This window comes from Ovis aries, chromosome 24, assembly GCF_016772045.2.
Source record: "Ovis aries strain OAR_USU_Benz2616 breed Rambouillet chromosome 24, ARS-UI_Ramb_v3.0, whole genome shotgun sequence".
NCBI lineage: Eukaryota > Metazoa > Chordata > Mammalia > Artiodactyla > Bovidae > Ovis > Ovis aries.
The window spans coordinates 11,769,821-11,795,417 of NC_056077.1; the positions used below are offsets into that span (position 1 = coordinate 11,769,821).

General features: G+C 50.7%; 1 protein-coding gene and 1 non-coding gene across 4 annotated transcripts in view; one reads left to right on the forward strand and one right to left on the reverse strand.

Annotated features, from left to right (window-relative positions):
* The window catches only part of SNX29 (sorting nexin 29), a 605,150-nt gene that overhangs the window by 569,218 nt on the left and 10,335 nt on the right, over positions 1 to 25,597 (forward strand). The window lies entirely within an intron of this gene.
* Positions 10,563 to 10,669, reverse strand: LOC114110685 (U6 spliceosomal RNA). Its single transcript, XR_003586928.2, has one exon. It is a non-coding gene; the product is annotated as a U6 spliceosomal RNA (small nuclear RNA).

Here is a 25,597-nt window from a genome sequence, read left to right on the forward strand (position 1 = left end):
CACAGACACACACACACAGGCACACATACACACAGACACACACAGAGACACACACACACACACACACACACACACACACACACACACACACACACATCTTCCTCATCTAGTCACCTGTCTACACACACACACACACACACACACCTACACACCTTCCTCATCTAGTCACCTGTCTACACACACACACACACACACATACACACACACACACACACATCTTCCTCATCTAGTTACCTGTCTTGTCGATGGACATTTAGGTTGCTTCCGTGTCCTAGCAATTGTGAATAGTGTTGCTGTGAACATAGGGATGCGTGTGTCTTTTGAAATGGTAGTTTCGTCTGGGCATTTGTCCATCATCATCATTCTCCTCCGAATGGAACCCTTGACTTGTGACAGAAGCAGTGCTGTCAGCACAGGTCCCCTCTCCCGGAGCCACATTCTGCCTCGTCAGCTTCCGAGCTAGTAAGGTCCCTTCTTGAACCGGCGGTCTGATATCAGGCGAGGAGCCCAGGCAGGGGCAGAAAGAAGGCCCACTGGGCAGAGGAAGGGCTGGACTTGTCTTTACATAACTGGAATACAACACTTGATGCGAGGAGCCAACTCATTGGAAAAGACCCTGATGCTGGGAAAGATTGAGGGCAGGAGGAGAAGAGGGAGACAGAGGATGAGATGGTTGGATGGCGTCACCGACTCAATGGACATGAATCTGAGCAAACGCCAGGAGATGGTGAAGGACAGGGAAGCCTGGCCTCCTGCAGTCCATGGGGCCATAGAGTCAGACATGGCTTAGTGACTGAACAGCAACCACCACCCTCGATGCCTCACGTCCCCTCTCGAGTGTCTGCCCCTCGCCTCTGAAATGGACGTGTTTCACTAAACCCCCTAGTGTGATGGTGGTGGGGCCTCTAGGTCCCTTCCTGTCCAACACCCACCTTAGTGGGTTTTCAGTGGATAAGCATTTGCTGTGTCTTCCTTGAGTCAGAAGAAGCGCAGCCACGTACGGGCTGATTTAGCTGTCTGGCAGGCTCCCTGGGGAAAGTGGCTTCCATCCCAGGCATTTTGAGTCAGAACCCAGAATGTTCATCTGTTTGGGTCCAGCTGTGGGCCCCTGACGCCAGTGCCCTGGTGTGTGCCATCCCAGTCTGTCACCATGGTGATGCCCAGCATCTCTCTGGCTCAGCCCAGGGGTGGCATCAACTGCTTGTCAAGACCATGCTCGGGACAGCTGGTCCTAGTGGAACCGGGCTGGGTTTGGGAACGAAACTGGGGATCTGATTTTTGTAAAACAACAACAGTGGCAATAATAATTAATGGTAGCTGTCATTTGTGGAGCTTGTCTCTGAGACTGGGGGAGACACTTTCTATGCCTTCTCTAGTCTCATCCTCAATCCTGTCACTTAGTTAGCATTGTTGCCATTTTACAGGTGAGCAAGCAGAGGCTCCATAGGTTAAATGACTGGCCTGAGATTCCAGAGCAGACCCTGCTGGCTGCAGAGTCCAGGCCTTCCTGTTCCCTGCCACGGCTCCCCCTCAGAGGCTCACCCCCAGAAGGACTTGAGGGCTGCTGTGTTGCCTCACGGCTGAAAGCAGGATCCGGGCTGCAGAGAAGCCCTGACACAGAGAACGCTCCTCTCTCGCCTGACCGAGAAAGTTCACCTGTGTTGGGGCTCCAGTGCAGAAAGCGTGGGAGCTGCGCGTTGGTTTGCCCCTTTTCAGGGGAGAGCGGCCGTCAGCTGCCACAGCTCCCTTCCCGTGGGCTTGGCACGGGCCAGCTGCTCTGATAACCGTCTCTCAGTTCTCACCACGGGTCCTCTCTGACCCTCCGTGTTCTCTGTGCGTGCGTGCCAGGTCGCTTCAGTCATGCCCGACTCTTTGTGACCCCATGGACTGTAACCCGCCAGGCTCCTCTGTTCATGGGAGCAAGAATACTAGAGTGGGTGGCCATGCCCTCCTCCAGGGGATCTCCCCGACCCAGGGATTGAAACTCTGTCTCCTGTAGCTCCTACCCCGCAGGTGGATTCTTTACCGCTGAGCCCCCGGGAAGCCCCGTCCTCCGCTATAAGACAAGCTTATTACTAACCCTCCCTCAGAGGGACGCAGCTGTGGTAACAACTCATTTTAACTTCCCTGCACCAGAGCCTGCACCCAACACCTTCCATGTATTTACTCGTTGACCCTCTTGGCTTTGGGGCCGTCGGGTACCAGCCTCAGCCTACAGAGGACGGCACAGCAGCAAGGCGGGGGACCCGCCCCGGAGGGTCTCCTGAGGGCAGGGACGTAAGCCCGGGCTGTCCGCCTCAGAGCCGCTCAGCTGCTCAGTTAAACACAGTGCTCTAAGAGCCTGGCGTGTTGCTAGGCAAACAGTAGGTGCTCAGTGTTCGTTAGTTTTCTCCTCTTTAGTGAGTGCTCCGAAGGAATTCCTGCAGGCTCCCACAGGAGGGCTGGCAGGCCTGTCCACTGCCCAGGTTGAGCTCAAGGAGAATTTGTTTCTATAGAACTTCGGTCCCTCTGAGTCTTTTCAGAGCTTCCTCGAGGCCTTGGGCTGGGCCCGCTGGGCCGAAAGCCTCCTCCCCCACCGGCCCCCCTCCAGCCGAGTGGTGCAGGGAGCGGGAGCCCAGGGCGCGGGCAGCCTTCTCTGCAGAGGTTTCCTCTCCACTCCCGAACCCCACACCCTGCGCAGGGCCCGCAGGGTGAGCATGGGGTCTCTCCTGAAGGACCGACGTGCCCACCCCCGTTAGTGGAGGCCCGCCTCACACTGTGCCCAGCTCACGCCTGCAGGTGTCTGAGACGTGGGTACATGCAGCAGTGGGTGCCTTCCTCTTGGGGAGGGCTGAGCCCTTCTTCCTCACAGAGGAGCGAGGCCACGTGGGGCTGGATGCCAGGCGAGACCTCCTCACCTGAAGCCAGTCCCCGAGCTGGACGCTCCCCTGCCTGCTGAGGCCCCATCTCCCTTGAAGGAGGGAATTCTCGCCTTTGGTTTTCCTACTCCTAGCACCTCTGGGAAGCTGGGCTCCCCCAAAAGGAGAGGGGAAGGGGGTGCAGAGGGCCCCCATTTGACACAGGTTTGGGTGAAATCAAGGACACGCTTGGGAACTAGACACCCACGATCTAACCCTGACTCTGCCAGCCCTGCAAGCCCAACGGTTAGGCTTCAGGCCAGGCTGTCCTGGCAGGGAGCCACCTCGTGCAGAGGGCAGTGAGCCCCGCCTTGTGCCAGGGACAGAGCAGTGAGCCAGGCGCCTTGGTGCCCACTTGACCAGAACTCAAGATAAGCGCAGTGAGAGGGTGGGTGTCAGGGGTCCCAAGGTCACCCCCAGCTCCAGTGAGTCACTCGGAAAACTCAAAGACCCAGCACAGACTCGCACTCTTGGCTCTGATTCATCCTGGTGAGTGGATACAGGGCAAGGTAAGCAAACAGGAAAGGTACGAAGCTGGAGTCCAGGGAGGTCCAGGTGCAGGCTTCCAAGATCCTCAGCCAGGGACTCACACCGGATCCGCTGAACACTCCCAGCATCAGACTGTGATGTGAAATGTGGCCAAGCTGGGAAGCGCTTCAGAGGCTGCACAGCCAGTCTCTTTACCGCGGTGGGGGCTGACATGCCAGGCAGCCCCAGGGGTGACTTGGGCCAGAGCTGGAGAGTACAGATCAATGGCCAAACTGCCTTTAGTCCACTCAAAGCATCTCCAGGGGCTTCCCTGGTGGCTGAGCAGTAAAGAATCTGCCTGCCAACGCAGGAGATGCAGGTTCGATCCCTGGGTCGGGAAGATGCCCTGGAGAAGGAAATGGCAACCCACTCCAGTGTTCTTGCCTGGAGAATCCCATGGAGAGAGGGGCCACTGGTAGGCTACATACAGTCTGTGTGATTGCAAAAGAGTCAGGTAAGCAACAACAGCAGCATCGCAAGATACTAAGTTTGGGACCAGAACAAGGTGTCCCCCTAAGCCTTCACTGATTCATCCATAAAATGGACTGCATGCTTGTGGTCAGCAGTTTCCATCCGGTGGGGCGTCTGCTTCCTATAACAACAGCCTAGGAGTATGTGTCAGGCCTTCGTATTTTTCAGGGAACTGGAAGTTTGGTGACTGTGTGGCTGGTTTGCAGTCTACATTGCTAGCAGTCTCCCAGGCTGGAGCTGTACTTTGTTTCCACATCTTCACATTTCCTAATCATTAAAAAAAATATTTGGCTGCACCAGGTCTTGGTTATGGTACATGGGCTCTTGAGTTGTAGCATCTGAACTCTTAATTGCTGCATGTGGGATCTAGATCCCTGATCAGGGATCGAATCTGGGAACCCTGCACTGGGAATGTGGAGTTTCAGCCACTGGAGCACCAGGAAGTCCCCACCTAGCCCCATCACTAACTCCTGAGCCTTTAGAGACTCAGGGAGGCTTGGGAGACTAAAGCAAAAGCCTTTGACTTCAAAGGACAGGGACACAGGGTTTTATATGTGGTTTCAGTCCCCTCTTTTCTTTGATTCTCCTCAGTGGACATGAGTTTGAGCTAACTCCCGAGTGAGATAGTGAAGGATGAGGGAAGCTTGGCATGCTGCAGTCCATGGGGTCTCAAAGAGCTGGACACGACTAAGCAACTGAACAACAACAGATTCAGGAAAAGAAGAGGAGTAAAGGTTTGGATAGAGAGAGTTAATCAGAAACTTGGCAGAGGAGCTCAGCAGGAGCACCCTGGTCTTAGCTCAGTGAGACACGTCTAGAACTTAAGGCCCCCAGAGCTCTAAGAGAATAAACACATCCGTGTTGTTGGAAGGGAGCGCGTGTTAGGCAGCTTGTTACAGCAGCTGTGGGACCCGAATGCACCGCTCTTTCCCCTCTGCCCTCGATTCTGCTCTCTGCCTTGCCGGGTCTCGTTCTGAATCCCCTGCCTTCCGAGGCTCGGTCCAGATGTCGCCTTCTTTGTGACCGGCCCTTCCTGCTGCATCTCTGTGGCAGGTGAGGCACTTTTCTCTGACAGCACTGTCACCGCCTGGCTTGTATGGGGGCGCAGGGACAGTTGGTGACAGCTTGTGTATCCTCTGAGCTGTGTGCCTTGAAGGTGAAGCCCTCTGGGAATCACCTCTGTCTGGCGCCTTCTATTGGCTCTCAATAAAGTAGGCTTGAATCACTCTCTTCTCCTTGAGTATTCATCGGAAGGACTGATGCTGAAGCTGGAGTTCCAATACTTTGTTCACCTGATATGAAGAGCTGACTTATTGGTAAACACCCTGATGCTGGGAAAATTGAGGGCAGGAGGAGAGGGAGCAACAGAGGACGAGATGGTTGGATGGCATCACCAACCCATGGACATGGGTTTGAGAAAACTCTGGGAGATAGTGAAGGACAGGGAAGCCTGGTGTGGTGCAGTCCAAGGGGTCGCAAAGAGTCCAGCGTGACTTAGCTACTGAACAACGACTACTTCCTCTTAAGCCCCATGAACTTGGCCGGCCGACGTGCTCTGCCCAGGCTGTCCGTGTGAGTCCTGCGCTCCAGCAGGAGCTGTGGGGGCCCTGGTCAGAGGGTGGACCTAATGCCATCCAGCTCTCCGTTCCGTGAGTCTCCAGCCAGGGGCCTGGGTGTGCGTTCTGCAGATGCTGGCGTTCATCTAGGCAGCTGTTGTTTTCCAGGGACGTGCAGTGGGCCAAGTGACCAGGGAAACCTCAGAAAATATGAGCACTGAGTGCCCGCTCTCCTGGTGTTTTTGGTCAGCTGAGGGCAGCAAAGAAAACTGAACAGGTGATTCTAACTACAGGCCAAGGGGTCAGGGCAGAGTTCTCCGATGAAGGGAGAGCTGGTCACATCAGGACATCTGGGCAGGGATTCTGACGTGGACCAAGCATCGAGGCGGGGGCGGGGGATAGGGACAGGTCATGGAACATCTTGGAACTTACTGTCATGCTTACAGCCAGCTGCTCATTGTAGCCTCTGGGTTTATGTTCAGTGATGTGGTTTCTTGAGGACACAGCAGATGGAAAATCCTGGGATCAAATTTTGACCTTTTATTTAACAATTTCATCCTCATCCTTGTATTGCTGTCTGTTCAGTGTCTACAAGTGAGGCCCCCTCACAATGCTGTGTTTTAGCGTCATTCTGGACTCTCCCGTGCCTCTGGGAAGGGTTGGAGCAGGGTTCAGGCCTTGCCCTGGGACCCAGTCCTAAGCCTAGGTCTCTTCTACGCCAGGCCTTCCATAGCCAGCCTCAGCACTCTAGACTTCTGCACATGTCCCTGAAAAGAAGACAGCACAGAACTTCCCTGGCGGTCCAGTGGTTAAGAATCCACCTTGCGATGCAGGGGACGTAGGTTCAATCCCTGGTCAGGGAACTAAGATGCCCCCATGCCATGGAGCAACCGAGCCCAAGGGCCACAACTACTGAGCGAGCCCAGGATGACCAGAGGGAGGCCACGTACCAGAAGGAAAGATCCGTATGACACAGCTGAGACCCAGTGTGGCCAAAACTAAGAGAAAACAGAGCTGCCTAAACCAGCTCAAAGCAGTCCCCACGCCTGGCATTTTGGTGTCCTGGATGCTATTCAGGGGCCACTGGAGAAGCCAAGCAAAATCTGTCCCAGCATTTCGCTCAAAACGTGTCGGGTGATAAGCAGACGGCTCATTTCTGTTTGCTGTCAAGTGCTAGTAGAGGAGGAAGCCCTTTCCTGGTCCCTGCGTTTGGGCCCAGCCAGCCCTGCCTCCGTGATGCCATGCAACCACTGATGGATGAGATCCAGCTGGGATCAGACAACCAGAGAGTTTAGAGCAGAACTCAGTAAACCATGGCCTACGAGCCAAGTCCCACCCACTGCCCGTTTTTATAAACAAAGATTTGTTAGGACACAGTCACTCCCATTTGTGTACATGCTGTCTGTGGTGCTTGCATGCTTCATAGGCAAAGCTGAGTAGTTGCCACAGAGACCAGAGGGCCTGGGAAGCCTGAAATGTTCACTCTCAACCCCATTGGAGAGGAAGTTGGCCAGGCTCCGATTGGGGCTAATCTGTGCGTGCGTGCGTGCGTGCGTGCGTGCGTGCGTGCGTGCGTGCGTGCGTGCGTGCGTGCGTGCGTGCGTGCGTGCGTGCGTGCGTGCGTGCGTGCGTGCGTGCGTGCGTGCTCAGTCGTGTCTGACTCTTTGTGACCCCCCAGACTGTAGCACCCCAGGCTCCTCTGTCCATGGGATTTCCCAGGCAAGAATACTGGAGTGGTTGCCATTTCCTTCTCCAGGGGATCTTCCCGACCCAGGGATCGAACCCAGGTCTCCTGCATTGGCAGGTGGATTCCTTATCCCTGCGCCACCTGGGAAGTCCCTCATCCATGTACAGTGACATAGAAAATCGCCAGGATATGTCATTAAGAGGAAAAATCAAGATGTAACACAGTGCCTACCTTTTCACTTTTAGAAATAGCAAAGAAAACATCCGTATATTTTGTGTGAGTGTGTATGTATATACACACCTGTGTACGTGCTTTATGTCAGGAATCTGGAATCTAATGCCTGATGATCTGAGGTTGAGATGCTATAATAGCAGAAATAAAGTGACAACAAATGTGATGAACTTGACCCATCTCCAAACCAGCCCACCCCCAGTCCGTGGAAGAGTTGTCTTCCGTGACACTGGTCCCTTGTGCCAAAAAGGCTGGGGACCGCTGCTGCTCTGTGTGATGGATAGCCCTGGAAAGATTAAAAAAGTCACCGTGGAGGGTGGGGGTGGGGAGATGTGCTTGTTACATGTTTCCTCTGCATATATACTTTTTCATTTTACACCACTTTCTATGTTCCTTATTCAAAACTTTCTATGTTCCTTGTTCAAAAAATGAAATAATTTTATTTAAAAGGTACATTGAAGCTAAAGAGTTAATATAAAGAAGGTGGAGGAAGGAATATCTCTTGCCTTATTTTCTTTAACTTTTTTAGGAAGACAGAGCTACTTTTTTTTTTTTTTTTTTTTAGTGAAGTGAAGTTGCTCAGTCGTGTCCGACTCTTTGCTACCCCGTGGAGTATAGCCCACCAGGCTCCTCTGTCCATGGGATTTTCTAGGCAAGAATACTGGAGCGAGTTGCCATTTCCTTCTCCAGGGGATCTTCCCAACTCAGGGATCAAACCCAGGTCTCCCGCATTGCAGGCAGATGCTTTAACCTCTGAGCCACTAGGGACCTCTCAATTCAAATGACATTTTCATAACAGACTCTAGGAAGAAGACTGAAAGAAACTCAGGATTGCTAGTTATATGGAAGTAAAAATAAATCTCCAGTTGACTCACAGAGGTAGAAAGCCTTAGGGCACAGTGGAAAGTGACCTAAGTGTTTCTCCATCTCAGGACGAAGGATCTGTGCTCCTAAGTGAGTGCATCCTGGTGGGGGAAGCAAAGCTTCTTCATCTTCCGGTCATGAGGCCTGACCTGGAATGATGAAACCAGGGTCCATAGCTACTGGAAAAGTATTAGAAACCACTGGGGACCCTCCATGAATCTCTCCCACCAGCAAAACTCCATGCACCGTGCTCACATCTGCCCTCTTCCAAGGATGGTTCAAGTCATTTTACCAGGAAGTTCTGACACTCTCCAGTGTCCCACGAGTTCGCCAACCCATCAGAAACCCGCCTTTGACCTCAGAGACAAAAGGGCATTGTTCTCTCTTTTAAAAAGTGTTTATTTATTTGACTGCACTTGGGTCTTAGTTGGGGCATATAGGATCTTTGGTTGTAGCATGTGAACTCTTAGTTGCCGTATATGGGATCTCGTTCCCTGACCAGGGATCAAACGTGGGCCCCTTGCACTGAGCATTCAGAGTCTCAGCCGCTGGACCAGTGGGGAAGTCCCTCTTCTCTCTTAAGCTGGTCCTTACGTTTGCGGCTCTCAGCCCTGGCCCGGCACACTTCTGGATAATACAGAGGCCCTGCCTCCTGCCATGTGGCCCTGGTGGAGGGGGTGTGGCCTTAGCAGCAGGATATAGGACAGAGAACAGAGTATGGGGCTTCCCAGGTGGTGCTAGTGGTAAGAACCTGCCTGCCAAGCAGGAGCGATAGGAGATGTGGGTTTGATCCCTAGGTGGGGAAGAACTCCTGGAGGAGGGCATGGCAACCCACTGCAGTCGTCTTGCCTGGAGAATCCCATGGACAGAGGAACCTGGTGGGCTACCGTCCATAGGGTTGCAAAGAGCAGACACAACTAGGTGCTAAGCACAGTAGCCTTGGCAGCAGGCTGTGGGGAGCGTGGGGTTTATTCAGAGTGCAGTGGACAGCCTTTGAAGGGCTAAATCAGGGGAGTGAGCTACGATCAGCCTTCTGTCTTAAGAAGTTGTCTAAACCTAGTTAGAGGTGACCATTCTGACGCCATTAGCCGTCTCTCATCAGAACCACCACGTCACGCAGGCTGGGACTAGGGGTGCAGGCTGGGGTGCCATGGACACCTGGCTCCCAGCTCTGCGATCCTTCTGGGAGTTTCTGAATCCTTAGTCAGTGCCTGAGTGCAGTTCTTCCTAGGGGCAGTGCCGGAGGACGGGGACTCTACGAGACCGCTGTTGCCTGGAGGTCGTCACTCAGGCTGTGCAGGAGGGCAAAGTCGAGAGTGGGGCAAACATGGATGGAAATGCGCCAGGGCTGGGAACTGAGTGACAGGGCAGGCAGAGGAGATGGTCCGGTCTTCCCGGAGCTTGCTGGGGGTGAGAAATTGATCAGGTTGCCGGCAGATCTGGTCGCTAAAATCTCATTTTGACACGCTCCTGCTAGTTGAGGCTGCCCCGGTTTCCCTCAGCTCTGGGGGGTCTCAGCCTGTCTCAGCTGGTGTGCACGCCATCCCCGGGTGGGAGAGTGGACCCTGGTGAAGCTGGGGGTCTCCAGGCAGCAGCTCAGGGCTTTTTCGTGGACTGTTGTGTTTTTTAATTGTGTTTTTCATTAAATGAGTGATATGTTTTATTTTTATTTTTTTTTATTTTTTATTTTTTTTAGTTTTTTTATTTTTTAAATTTTAATATCTTTAATTCTTACATGCGTTCCCAAACATGAACCCCCCTCCCACCTCCCTCCCCACAACATCTCTCTGGGTCATCCCCATGCACCAGCCCCAAGCATGCTGCACCCTGCGTCAGACATAGACTGGCGATTCAATTCTTACATCATAGTATACATGTTAGAATGCCATTCTCCCAAATCATCCCACCCTCTCCCTCTCCCTCTGAGTCCAAAGATCCGTTATACACATCTGTGTCTCTTTCCCTGTCTTGCATACAGGGTCGTCATTGCCATCTTCCTAAATTCCATATATATGTGTTAGTATACTGTATTGGTGTTTTTCTTTCTGGCTTACTTCACTCTGTATAATCGGCTCCAGTTTCATCCATCTCATCAGAACTGATTCAAATGAATTCTTTTTAACGGCTGAGTAATACTCCATTGTGTATGTGTACCACAGCTTTCTTATCCATTCATCTGCTGATGGACATCTAGGTTGCTTCCATGTCCTGGCTATTATAAACAGTGCTGCGATGAACATTGGGGTACATGTGTCTCTTTCAATTCTGGTTTCCTCGGTGTGTATGCCCAGCAGTGGGATTGCTGGGTCATAAGGTAGTTCTATTTGCAAAAATATGGAACGCTTCACGAATTTGCGTGTCATCCTTGCGCAGGGGCCATGCTAATATTCTCTGTATCGTTCCAATTTTAGTATATGTGCTGCCGAAGCGAGCACTAAATGAGTGATATGTTTTAATTGAAAGGGTTTAAATAACGTGAATATACAGAACAAGCACAAATACGGCCCTTCACCACCGTCCTTCAGGGCTTCCCTGGTTCCTCAGTGGTAAAGAATCCGCCTGCCAATGCAGGAGACACAGGTTTGACCCCTGGTTTGGGAAGATCCCCTGGAGGAGGGCATGGCAACCCACTCCAGTATTCTTGCCTGGAGAATCGCATGGACGGAGGAGCCTGGTGGGCTACAGTCCATGGGGTCACAGAGTTGGACACCACTGAGAGCATGCACGCATGCCCCCGTCCTTCTGGTCTCTGCATTAGAAGCATATTTATGTGCACGTGCATTTTGAGGTTTCATTTTTTTTCATAAAAACAGCATCCTACCCTCTCTCGTTCTGTAGCCTGTTGTCACATGATCTTACCATGGAGATGTTTTCTTGCCGACGCACGTCGCATCCTTTGGGACGGCAGCGCTGCTGCTTACACAGGTGCCATCGTGCATTTAATGTGTCTCCTGCCTCCAGGCAGGGTGTTTCCACGCTTCCTCCTTAGAAACCACACTGCCTTGACCGTCCTTACACCCAGTGCCTCTGTAGGAGTGGCCCTTAGAGGTGGCATTCCTGAGTCAGGGTTTGCACAAGTATATATTTGTGTGTGTAAACATGCATACGTGTGAACTCACACCCCACTCAACTTTCCTAAAAACTTCCACAGGTCTGTACATTTGTGACCGCAACCCCCATCCCTCACTTCTCAATATCCAAAGCAAAGCTTGCTAATGGCCATCTTTCACCTCTTGCCAGGACGACCAGTGAGGGTGGCTCTGGATGCGCCGGGTCCCCCAGCAGGACTCATTCATTCCTCAGGTGGTCACTGAGCACTGCTGTGTCATTGTCTCTCTACATGCTGGGTTACAGCCAGATTCCAGACCCTTATTGACATAACACACCCCGCGAGTGTGGAGTAGGGGGCGGGGGAGAGTGTGGCGGCAGGGAAGGTGGCCCTGAGAACATTCCAGAAGAGGAAAGACCTGGAGGAGGAGGGAGAGAGCCAGGCCAAGAGCCCTCCTTGCTGTTGGCAGTGAAGAGACAAAGGAACTGCAAAGGCCTGGGGCAGGCAGTGCCCAGCTCTGCTGAGGAGCCCTGGAGCGGGGGCTGGAGTGGGGAAAGGGACTGCCTGGTCAGCTATGGCCTGGGAGAGCGTCGTGTCCGCGGAAGGCAGAAGACTGGCAAGTTTGGAGCAAAAGAGTGCTGTGATCGGGCTTGTTTTTCCTGCTGGATCGCTCACACCAGAGAAGAGTAGCTGCAGGCGGAACATAGGAGGGAGGGTGGGGCGGTTCAGGCCAGAGGAGGTGGTGCCTGGGCCCGCGAGGATACCTCCCCAAGAGCAGGGGCTCTGTCTTCGACGGGGCACGTAGTAGGGCTTCAACAACTAGCAGAATTACTGAAAACCTGTTTGCTTCTCTACTGTCCAGCGCTCACGGTATCCTCTCCCCGTGTGCGCTGGGCTGTACCCTCTTTCTGGTTGGTTCGCAGGAGCCCCGCACACACTCTGGGCATTTCAGTCCCCACCTCCTCCCAGTCCGCCTGTCGTTTAAGGCAGTCACAGCTCTGTCTTTACATATTTCCGCATATGACATTAGGTCTGTTCACACCAACTTGTATCCCAGCCCAGTATTCTCTCTGCAGCCCTCCCGTTATAACCACTATAGCTTCTGCCTGAAGGGACAGACCTGGGTGATGCTTTGGAGGCGGTTATTTCCAAGTCTCATAAAAGTGATATCACCTCCTCTGCTTTCTATGAGAGACGTGAACACGGGTTATTACTTGTCTTTTCAAATTGAACCACAGAGCCATTAAATGACTTTTTGACAGTCACACAGCTGGTACATCACAGAATCAGGTATCAACTCAGGGCTTTCCGATTCCGAGGCCCGGGTTCTTATGGAACATGCTGCCGCCTCCTCTGGGCGAGGACAAAGCACTGTCTGACCGGAGGACAAGTCTGGTGGGGATGAGCTTGTCGTTTACAGGCCACTTTGCCATCGCCCAAATGGTTAAGTGGACCAGGCACAGTTCTAGGCATGGGGATTAGGGTTGTAAAGATGCCGCTTCAGAGAGTGACAGGTGCTGTAAAGCAACTGAAACAGGGTAACTGGCAGTGACTGAAGTGAGACTCGGAGGAGGACTTCGGAGCAATCCGGGGGGTCCCGTGCAGCTGGAGGAGGTAAGGACGAGTTGTAAGGATTTGACCCGGTGCAGAGGGAAGCCACGTAGGAGGGACATGGCAGGGTGACTTTGAGTTGCAGAGGAATCAAGAGGAAGCAGGGAGAGCACGTGGGAATCTGTCCGAACCGTCCAGACAAGAGGTGGTGGTGGCCGGACCTACGATGTTAGAGCAGAGTGGACTGTTGAATGTGTATCTACAGGTGGAACCCAAAGGGCCCATGCTTGAATTGGGTCAGGAATATAAGGGAGAGGGAGAAGCCAGGGTGATGCATTAGGTTCTGGTTTGCGCGATGAATAGGGTGGGGGAACTGCAGCAGTCACTGAAGCGAGGGCCAGAGAAGGGGAAAATCAGAATTCGCATTTGGGCCACGTTCAGGACAGAAATGCCTATCGAACATCCATGTGCAAATGCCAAAAATTCCACTGGGCCTATTAACTCTGGAGCACGAAGGCAGCGAGGCTAACGTGTAAGTCTGGGGATCTCCGGCATTTAGACACGTGTGATCCCCTAGGTCTGGATGAAATCCCACATAGGCGCTGTTGACAGAGACGAGGAGAGAACCCAGGCCCACGATGCTTGGAGAGGTTGGCCTTAAGTAGGAGCAGGGCCGCGTGATCCTGTGTCGGGGAGGAGAGGAGCCAGAGCACCCCGTTTCTGGGTGAACTGCCAGGCAGGGCGGGTTGGGGATGGTCTGGGAAGAGGGAAAAAAAGGAAAGTCACTTCTGTGGGTCGGGCCCGGTGGGGTTAGCTATGAACTGAAAATACAGCCAGTAGCCCCATCCTGGGCTTTTGTTCCTCCAAAAGGGATTTTGTTCTGCTGCTTGGCTTAACTGGCGTGGCGTTTGGCTGGGCTTTGTGACGAGGAAGAGCAGCCGTGAGGGGATGGGCAGTGATTACCATGGAGATGTGATGCGGGCTCACGTGTGAGAAGGGAACTGAGACCGGGTCAGTGGTGGGATTCAGAGAGGGGGCTTCAAGAAGGACTGAGAGAGGGGTCCTAAAGGGCAGGAGCAAGAATCGTCTAGCCCCTTTTCTGAAGAGCCTCTCAGGGTAAGATCCCCAACCTAGGACATGACATATACAGACCTTTTGAGATGTCAGTCGAGTCAGATCAGGAGCCCCGGAACCCCGACTCTGGGTAACACCCAGCCCTGGATAAAAGGAGCTGTAACTGCAGAGGCTCCCAGCCAGGCACCCAGTGCAGCCCCGTCAGCCTCAGGGCCACCTGTAGTGATCAGAATCTCATCCATCGTGGTTTTGTTCCATGAAGGGATGAAAGCTGGCATGTCTGGGCTCACAGGTAGACAGTACAGTGTGTGTGTGGACTTGTGTGATCTTCCTGGCAAACTAGGCTGAATGCATCTTTACATTTTTAATAGCATAATTTATCCCAGGTACATGCCTGCCCCCCATCCACCTGTCACTTTCTGTACCTCCCCCCACCCCCCACCCCTGACCCCAGCTCAGCCACTCCCCGGAGTCCGGTTTCCAAGCACAAATGAAACCCTCTCTCACTCCCCCATCTGATTGGTCATGGAGCCTTAGGGATGCGGTCTCTTCAGCACCTCTGGAGCATCATCGCAACCCTGCTGCTTTGCCTTGCCCCGTCTCGGCTCTTTCCTCAGGATCCTCCTCCCAGGGCAGGGTTGCACCAGCCCCAAAACAGGGGTCCCTGTCTCTGAGGCTCAGCTCTGTCCCATGGCTCCCAGCTCCATCAGGAGATCTTTAGAAGCTGTGCCTTCGAAGTAGGTTCCACCCCTCCTGCAGCCCCCCACGATCCCCTGCCCCACGAGGCAGCCCCTGCCAGTTCCGCCCCCCACCACCAGAGCCCGCATTGACGGAGAGCATCCCCCAGGTAGTCCTGTTTAACCCCACAGCCCCATTTGTGAATGGCAACCATAGGTTAACAGCCTTTGCCTAGAACAAGACCAAGAAATTTCTTAAAATAGGTGACTATACAGAAGATGCAGAGATGGGGGTGGGTGGAGCATGAAAAGGCTCATTCGAGGCAAGTAAATTCACAAACTGTAGAGTCTTCCCAGAGCCTTGGAGCCTTCTCTGCACCACCCACCCCCCCCCCCACCTCCACCCTACCAGCAAATACCGCCTTGTCACCTGCCACCCAGCCTAGAGGCTGAGAACACGGGCCTGGACTTCCGTCCTGCTCTGTGACATAGGACTCGCGTGACATCACACAAGTCCCTGCAGCTCAGGAAGCCACCCTTCACAGCAGCTTCTTGAGTTTTCACATGTGAAACAAGAGATCTTCCCTCCTAGGGTTGGTGGGAGGGAGAGCTTCGTAAAGTTATACTGCTGAGCCCTGCACCTGCCACACAGCAAGCCCGCCGTGAGCGGACCTGGTAGATTACACGTCGTCACTGTCGCCCGTCTTTTCCAGGACACAGCACCAACATCTGTGGCATTCTGTGAGCAGGATGCCTTGATTTCAAAGGATGTCAGATTTCAAAGCAGGTCTCTCTAGGAAGTAACCATTTTTTATATTGAAAGCTCCACTATGAGAAATAAACATAGACAGTGGCCTGGAGAAGCTAGTCTTGCACGGACAGCTGTCGTCCACGGAGGGCAGGGTTTCAGGCTCTCTCTGCTCCTGTCTTCATGCCTGTGTGCGCTGGTTCCATTTCTCCCCTACAGTGAGCCTGGGTCGCTCCTCTTTAACCTTTGTTAATGACGGGAGGCTTCTCTACACCCTCCTCCTCCCCACTCCCCCACCCCGCCCTCTTTTAAAATCTGGCTGTGCCCGGTCTCAGTTGCCACATGTGGGCTCTAGTTCCCTGACCAGGGAGGGAACCCGGGCCTCCTGCATTGGGAGCATGGACGGAGTCTTAGCCACTGGATCACCGTGTGAATGTCCCCTCCTTCTTCCCTTTTTAACTTGTGTGTGTGCAACCCCTGGGCCAGAACTTGGAGTAGAAAAGCTGAAACCGGAAATGTTAGAAATCTATCAACAGAGAGTAGCAAATCCATCAGAGCACTACTGAAATCACGCAAGAAAGATCTTGAGAATATAATATGGGATTCGCTGAAATGGGGTGTGTGGTCCCCCGGTGATAGACATGCCCTCCCCAGTTCAGGTTGTTCCCAAAGATCAGACCATCAGTGCTGAAGGCACAGCCGCTCGGACGGCAGCTCCCAGCCAATGGAGTACTGACTGGCCCTCGAAAGCCACTTCCTAAGTGAAATGAACAGCAAATCTCTCCTTGAAATCACTTTCACTCATGAGTAGTTGAGACCATCAGATCAGTTTCACCTGTGTGCTGGGAACGGGAACACCATGCCAATGTGCCCCCAGAGGTTTATTGAAAGAAACAGTCCTCCCCTCTCCAGGGCTTCTGGCAGGGGCCACTTTCACAAGGTTGGACTCCCTCAGTGCCTTGATGGTAGCCAGCACTGGGGAGTGAGTTTCCAAACAAATGCTGAACACATCTCAGGAACGGGAGAGCAGGCAGGACGAAGGGGCTCCTTGGCTCAGCTCTGGTCCCCCATCTCCGCAGGAGAGGAGAGGAGGGGGGTACCCTGGGGATGTCTCCATGGGCAGCCATCAGACCTCAGGAGGCTGTTTGTCCACCACCTTCCAGCTGAAGGCCCGGTTCTAGCTGACCTGAGTGCTACGTGTAAGGTGTCAGCCCTGGGGAAGCCACATCCCCAGAAAGGTCCCTAACCCCGTGACTGGGTCACTGCAGCTCAGGACAGCCGGCACCTTGCGGGCTTGGGGAGGGAAGCCACGGCACCATTGCCTTCCTGGTTTCCTGCCCGCTGGTTGGAACTGAGCCTCCAGGACGAACCCTTCACGGCCCCAGAAATGGCTCTAGCAGCCCCACTGGGTTGACAGGGTTTGGTGATGCCTGGGCACAGTTCCCTCCGAGAGAGAGTGAGCCACGCTGGAGGTTGGCCAAAGCCAAGTTGAGAAGCAGGTGAAGAGACGGGACATTTACTAAGCATCCTCTCTGGCAAGCTAGCCACCCAAGCACAGAGTGCGTCCCTCAGCTGTCAGCAGCCTGCCAGAGAAGATCCTGTAATACTCTTCTTTGTTTTTTTTAACATGTGCCATTTTAAAAACAGCCTTACTGAGACAGAGTTCACATACAATTCACCTATTTAAAGTGTACACAAGTCAGTCGTCTGTAGGGACTTCCCTGGTAGTCCAGTGGTTAAGAATCTGCCCTGCAATGCAGGGGACGCAGTTCAGTCCTTGGTCAGGAAACTAAAATCCCACATCTGTGGGGCAACTAAGCCTGTGTCACAACTACTGAGCCCGAGCACCCCAACTGGAGAGTCCGTGCACTGCGGTGAAAGATCCCACATAATGCAACCAAGATCCCACTGACTGTAACAAGGACCCGATGCAGCCAAATAATTAGATTTTTTTTAATCAGTAGATTTTAGTATATTCACACATATACGCAGCCATTGCCACCATTGTTTTTAGTACGTCTTTATTACTTGGAAGAGAAAGCCCACACCTTCCTTGCTCCTGGAAACTATACACGTTTACTTGGTCTCTCGAGACTGCCCTGTTTTGGACTTTCATACAAATCGAATCATCTTGTGGATCTGTGTATCTGGCATCTTCACCGAGCACCGCTGCAAGGCTCATCCGAGCAGTAGCACATGGACAGGGCAATGTTTTCTCTCTCCTCTCGGGGTTTTTCACCTTTGTTGTTGTTCAGTCACTAAGTCGTGTCCAGCTCTTTGTGACCCCATAAACTGCCACACACCGGGCTTCCCTGTCCATCACCAACTCCCAGCGCTTGCTCAAACTCCTATCCATCGAGTCAGTAATGCCATCCAACCATCTCATCCTCTGTTGTCCCCTTTTCCTCCTGCCTGCAATTTTTCCCAGCATCAGGGTCTTTTCTAATGAGCCAGCTCTTTGCATCAGGTGGCCAAAGTATTGGAGCTTCAGCTTCAGCAGCAGGCCTTCCAGTGGCCATTCAGGGTTGATTTCCTTTAGGATTGACTGGTTTGATCTCCTTGTCTGAATCAAACCGACATAAGATGGAAGGACAGGGGAAGCTCACCCAGGTTTGTAGAAGGGTCGTGTGACAGGGGAGCCTTAGTAAGGAAGTGAAGACCCAAAGAAATGGCCTGGCCAAACCTACCTGCTAGTTCTTGAGCTGATTTTATATTATGAGAACAGGAAGGATCAATTGTGAAAAAGTGACTTAACTGTGTGAGTAGGGCCAAGGAAGACAGTAATTTTAACAAGACCTATTTGTACAGAATTCGCTCCACATCAACTTCTCATCCTCAACAGTGAGAATGTGACCTTCCTTCTGGTATGGTGAGGACATCTTTCACTTGGGAATTCTATCTCCTGCTTTAATGAAAAATGGGAAGGTCAGAGTGTTTCCTTGCATTCACTTCCTTTCAAGTGCCTTTAACCCCAAAACAGTCAGTATGCAGAGCGGCCTTTTGCCGTGTGGTATATTCTGCCACCTTCAGCCGTCTCAACGATTCATGCCTCCTGTGGCTGAGTAAAATTCCATTGTGTGGATAAACTATGTTCTGTTCATCCATTCCACCGATACACATTTGAATTATTTCTAAGTTCTGGCTGTCATGAACGATGCTGTTTTCCGCATTCATGTACTAGTTTCTGCGTGGACATGTTTTCATTTCTCCAGGGTATATACCAAGAAGAATCGCCGGGTCACATGGTCATTCTGAAGAACTGCCAGACTGTTTTCCAAAGCTGCACAATTTAGTGTCCCCACCGGCAGTGTGGCTGGGCTCTGATTTCCCATCTTTGCTGGCACTTATTATCATCTGTCTTTTCAACAGTCACCATCCCAGTGGGTGTGAAGTCGTGTCTTATTACGTTGGGGTTTTTTTAAGTGTTTATTTTTGGCTGTATCAGGTCTTAGCTGCGGCTCGTGGGGTCCTCTCTGAAGCGCGTGGCCTCACGCGGCGCGCGGCTTCTCTCTCGTTAAAGCACGCAGGCTCGGTAGTTGTAGCTTTCAGGCCTAGTCGCCGCAAGGCATATGGGATCTTAGTTCCCTGACAAGGGGTCACCTTCCCCCCACACCGGAAGGCGGATTCTTAACCACTGGACCACCAGGGATGTCCCTCCCATTGTGGTCTTGATATACATTTCCTGATAAGGATGCTGAGCATCTTTCCATGTGCGTGTTGGTCCTCTGTGTATTGGCTATTCACATCCTTTGCCCGTTTGTTGATTGAGTTGTCTTTTCACTGGGATGCGATCCCTTCTTACAGGTGAGGAATCTCAGTCCCAGGGAGCGTCAGTGACCATCCAGGCAGTCAGTTGGTAAATGACAGAGTCCGAGATTTCTGTCCCCACGGTCCCTGCCCTTCTTAGCTGTGGAAGGGGATGAGGTCACTGTCTCCTGGGAGACCCAGAGTGGATGCAAGGCGCTGCGCCATGAGGAAAAAGCAGAGATTCTTTTTTTCCTTAATATATATATATTTTATTGAAGCATAGTTGCCTTATAATGTTTCAGGTGCACAGCAAGGTGATTCAGTTACACAAACACACGTATTATTTTTAAAATTACTTCCATTACAGGTTATTATAAGATACTGAATGTAGTTCCCTGTGCTGTCGGTAAACCTTTGTTGCTTGTTGCATATCTATTTTTCTTTTTGAGTATCTGTTGATTTATTTATTTTATTTTTTATTTTTATTTTCTTTTTTTAAATTTATTTATTTTAATTGGAGGCTAATGACTTTACAATATTGTATTGGTTCTGCCACACATCACATGAATCCGCCATGGGTGTACACGTGTTCCCCATCCTGAACCCCACTCCCACCTCCCTCCTCATACCATCCCTCCAGGTCATCCCAGGGCACCAGCCCCAAGCATCCTGTATTGAACCTGGACTGGCGATTCGTTTCTTATATTATATTATACATGTTTCCATGCCATTCGCCCAAATCATTCCACCCTCTCCCACAGAGTCCAAAAGACTGTTCTCTATATCTTTTGTTGTCTCGCATACAGGGTTATCATTACCATCTTTCTAAATTCCGTATATATGCGTTAGTATACTGTATTGGTATTTTTCTTTCTGGCTTACTTCACTCTGTATAATAGGCTCCAGTTTCATCCACCTCATTAGAACTGATTCAAATGTATTCTTTTTCATGGCTGAGTAATACTCCATTGTGTATATGTACCACAGCTTTCTTATCCATTCATCTGCTGATGGACATCTAGGTTGCTTCCATGTCCTGGCTATTATAAACGGTGCTGTGATGAACATTGGGGTACAGGTGTCTCTGTCAATTCTGGTTTCCTCAGTGTGTATGACCAGCAGGAGGATTGCTGGGTCATAAGGCAGTTCTATTTCCAGTTTTTTAAGGAATCTCCACACTGTTCTCCATAGTGGCTGTACTAGTTTGCATTCCCAGCAACAGTGTAAGAGGGTTCCCTTTTCTCCACACCCTGTCCAGCACTTATTGCTTATAGACTTTTGGATAGCAGCCATTCTGACTGGCGTGAGATGGTACCTCATTGTGGTTTTGATTTGCATTTCTCTGATAATGAGTGATGTTGAGCATCTTTTCGTGTGTTTGTTAGCCATCTGTATGTCTTCTTTGGAGAAATGTCTGTTTAGTTCTTTGGCCCATTTTTTGATTGGATCGTTTATTTTTCTGGAATTGATTTTTAAATACAGTCTTCTCAGCCAGGCTTCTTAAGACCAAAGTAAAATTTTTATGTGGTAGCATTTCCCCTTTTCGTTATATAGTTCTGTGAGTTTTGAAGGATACGCAGGGTCACAGCACCACCGGAACAGCCCCCAGGATCCCCCAGTGCCTGGCTGTAGCCAGTCTCTGGCATCTGCTGCTGTGGCTTCTGTCCCTATACTTTTGCCTTTTCCAGAATGTCTTAGGAAGGAATCAGGTGGGGTGTAGCCTCTGAGTCTGGCTTCTGTCATTTAGCAGAATGCCTTTGAGATTTACCCATGTTACCAAGAATATACCTTTTTGAGGGAGGGAACAACCATTTGGGGTGGTAAATGAGCCAGTGGTAATATCTAGGAAATGTTTTTTTTGTTTTAAATTTAATGTTAATATGCTTAAATCTGTGTTTATGGATGATTTTGCGTAAGCCAAAGTAACCTAAAAACAGAGGTAAAGAAAAATCTTGGGTATTATATAGGAGGTGTGCAGATAATGAGGGGTGGGAGGTTGAAAGCATCAAAGATGATAAGGAAGTATTCAGGAAACATGGGTCCATGTTCCCATCACAGCTGCGGGCAGGATGACCCTGGTCTCCAGGATAAGAGGCCATGGCCCTGAGAATCATATCCCCGATGTGGCGTGCTCTGCCATCACTAACCCTGGTACCAGAGGAGCCTCAAGGTCATCTAGACCATTGGTTCTGACAGCCCCATGCATGGTCTGGAACTTGTCCCAGAGGAAGTGTTGTCTTTTCGGGAGAAACCGCAAGCAAAGTGGTAAGACCTCCCCTAACCTTTGCAAATAGTTGGATTGTGCTCGTATTCTGCCTCCTTACTTGGCAAATTGACAACCTGAGGTTGAGTTTTTAAGAAGTCATCTCGGGACTTCTTCGCTGGCAGTCCAGTGGTTAGGACTCTGCACTTCCCCTGCAGAGGGTGTAGGTTCGGTCCCTGGTGGAGGAACTAAGATCCTTCATGCTTGTGATGTGGCCCCCAAAAAAAAGTCATCGCTTGCCACGGGCTGACTGGGTCCCCAGCTTTGAAAAGGTAGTTTGTAGAACTCGTGTAGAACAGAGGTGTCTGCATCATCTGGAGGCCTTCCTGGCCCACACGGACTTGGGCAGCTGCCGGCCCCACCACCTGTCTTGCTCCCCATGGAGTCTTTTGCTGGCTGCTCTTCCTGCCCAGAAAGCCCTTTCCCTCCCCCTCTATTCTACTGAGCCTTACCGCCCCCAACCCCCTTACCTCAGTGCTCAGGCCCCCTCCAGAGACCCTCCCAGCCCCTGACTCTACCGCTGTGTGTATTCTTCATCTCCTCATTTATTTCCCCCTCTCCCTCCGTCACCCTTGCCCCTGTTTTGAATAACTTGAGGGTAGAAACTGACTGTTGTCTTGATGTCCCCAGAGTTTAGCGCAGGGTCTGGCCTTATCTCAAGGGAAACAGTGGTTTGACCTTCTTTATAGGAGGGTCACGATTTTTCCACCCTTGTTCCCCGATGGATCCACCTGTTTGCTCACTTACTTCCTTAAGCTGTCTCGAAACAGCCCTGCCAAATCCCAGGTCTCTTCTGTCTCTCTAAATTTCAGGGCTCCTCTTCCAGAAAACCTAGCCTGATCTCTTCAGAGAAGGTTTCTTTCTCTGTCTCCTGCCCCCAGGACAGACAGATGGAAGACTTGAGCTGTGCTGGAAAAAGGAATGGGAGGTATATTATTTTTCTTTTTTGGCCATGCCATGCGGCTTGTGGGATCTTAGTTCCCCAAGCAGGGATCTGACCCACACCCCCTACAGTGAAAGTATGGAGTCTTAACCACTGGACCACCAAGGAACTCCCTTGAAGTTTATTTCTGTCATTTGTAAAATCTTTATAAAAGCTTCTACCCATTTCCTTTGATATATTGATGCCTCAGCCATCAGAGTTCTTAAGATTTTGCTGGCCAGAATTTGCCTGTGCCTCTGAATTTTATTTCAGAGATCCTGGGGTCTTGAAGGAGCCAGTTATATTCCTATTTATAATAGACTCAATCCATATGTGTTGAATGATACATGAACAGTAGGGAGAACCAATATTACACCCATTTCACAGATCAGAAAACTGAGTCTTGGGGAGGTGATGTATCTTCCTCTAAGGTCCTATGGGGTCTAAGTGAAGGCACCTAGGTTTTCTGCCTTTGAATATGGAGTTTCTATTATTCCATACACCTTTAGGATCTATTCTTGTGATGGAAGTGGGGCCTTTCTTGTCCTCCATATCCCCCTTTTCTTGTCTGCAAAATTGGGGTAGACGTGTGCTCAGTCTTGTCCGACTCTTTGCAACCACTTGTACTGCAGCCCGCCAGGCTTCTCTCTCTGTCCATAGGATTTTCCGCACAAGAGTGCTAGAGTGGGTTACCTTTGCCTCCGCCAGGGGACTGTCCCAACCCAGGGACTGAACCCGCATCTCCAGCACTGGCAGGCAGGTTCTTCACCACTGAGCCTCCAGGGAAGCCCTGGGGCGACAGACCTTCCGCACTGAAGCAGGTGAGGAATGTAACTTTGCCTTGCTCAGTGGTTCTGCTCCTGCCCAGACCCAGAGTCACCAGCCCACTTTATTACAACATGATCGTCAGCAGGAGGTAAAAAGAGCTTCTTGGTGGCCTGATTTCTATTGATGGGGCCAGGTGAGAAACACACCCCTCCTTTAAATCTCAGTAGTGCAGGTGGCTCACAAAAGCTGTAAACGATGAGGAATTGAGAGACCAGCGTTCACACACACACACACCAGCACCCACCGCCCCCCTCCCAGGTGTAAAACACACACACACCAGCACCCACCTCCCCCCACCCAGGTGTAAAACCCATAGCTAGTGGGAAGCTGCTGTATAACACAAGGAACTCAGCTCCACGCTCAGATGATCCAGGAGCAGGAGGGAGGCTCAAGAGGAAGGGGATATGTGTAGCTGATTTGTGTTGTACAGCAGAAACATTGTAAAAAAATTACACCCAATTTAAAAAGTTAAATGCAGGACTGTTGACCCTAGGTAGTGTTGTACCGATCTCGCACTTACTCATCTTTTTCAAAATTTGAAGATTCTTTTCCCATATAAGTCGTTACAGAATATTGAGTAGAGTTTCCTGTGCTATATAGTAGGTCCTTGTTGATTACCTTACATATAGCAGTGTGTATCCATTCATCCTAAATTCCTAATTTGCCTCCTGCCCCCAAACACATTTTTCTCCTTTGGTAAGCATAAGTTTGTTTCCTCTCTTTCTGTTTTGTAAATAAGTTCATTTGTATCATTTTTTAGCTTACATGTAAGTGATACGCATGATATTTGTCTCTGACTTCCTTCACTACGTATGATAATCTCCAGGTCTGTCCACGTTGCTGCAGATAACAGTATTTCATTCTTTATGGCTGTGTCCCATTGTGTGTGTGTGTGTGTGTGTGTGTGTACAGACACGCATATTTTTATTGTTAATATATAATATATATACATTAATGTATGCATGTATGTATACACACACTTTTCTTTTTTTTTTTTGGTCCATTCCCTTCTCAGTGGACATTTAGGTAGCTTCCATGTCTTGGCTGTTGTAAACAGTGCTGCAGTGAACATTAGGGTGTATATATCTTTTCAAATTACGGTTTTGTCCAGATAAATGCCCAGAAATGGGATTGCAGGGCCATACGGTAGCTCTATTTTTATATTTTTAAGGAACCGCCATACTGTTCTCCATTGGGATTGTACCAGTTTACACTCCCACCAACAGTGTAGGAGGGCTACCTTCTCTCTCCACCCTCTCTAGCGTTTGTTTGTAGATTTTTTTGATGTTAGCCATTCTGATCAGTGTGAGGTGATACCTCATTGTCATTTTGATTTGTATTTCTCTGATAACTAGCAATATTGAACATCTTTACATGTACCTCTTGGCCATCTCTATGTCTTCTCTGGGGAAACGTCTACTTAGGTCTTCTGCCCATCTTTTGATTGGGTTGTTTTTTGACGTAGAACTACATGAGCTGTTTGTAAGTTTTGTCGATTAATCCCTTGTTGGGTGCTTTGTTTGTAAATATGTTCTCCCATTCTGTGGGTTGTCTTTTGGTTTTATTTATGGTTTCCTTTGCTGTGCAAAAAACCTTTTTAAGTTTCACTAGGTCCCATTTGTTTTTGTTTTCATTTTGATTATTCTGGGAGATAAGATACTGCTGTGATTTATGCCAGAGTGTTCTGCCTGTGTTTTCCTCTGGGAGTTTTATAGTACCTGATCTTTAGCCCATTTTGAGTTTAGAACTTATTCAACTGAGACATTTTTGCCTGTTGTTTAGTAACTCCCTACTCACCCCCTCCCCTTATCCTCTACTGTCCACCCTTCGCTCTTGGAGTCTATTTCGGACACCTCCTGTAATTGGAGTCAGGCAGTTATCTGTCCTTGTGACTGCCTTATTTCATTTAGCAGGAGGACACTATACTATCACATATGTCAGCATTTCCTTTTTTCTTGTAAGGCTTGAATATTGCTTTGTATGGATGAAACTTTTTTTTTTTATCCATTCATAGAGATGTAAGTTATTAGTAATTGCACATCTTGGCTGTTGGGAGTGCAGAGAGAGCACTTCCAGATCCTGATTTCTGTTCTTTCGGATAAATATTTATTCTACCCTAGATGCCATTCCGAGCCGACGAGACTTGCCTGAGGAAGCGCAGTGCACTCTCTCCTTGCTCCCACAGTGCCATCTCTGAGTGGCAGCCCTCCCTCCCATCCCCCTCCCCTCTGCTGATCCTCACACAGTAGGTGCCTTTGGAGAAACCAAATGAAGTACCAAAGCCCTGGCCCCATGACTCAGAACTGTCCCCCACTCCGGCCTTTCTCCAGTCCTCCGAGGAGCTGGCTCCTCCAGGGACCACAGGTCCTCACCTCCCAGCCGGGCAGGAGAGTAAGAGGGAGAGAGATGTGAAGAGGCTGCACGGCTGGCTTTGAAGATAGAGGCAGGGGCCGTGACCCTTAGAGTGCCAGCAGCCTGTAGAAGCTGGAAAGGCCAGCTTCTGG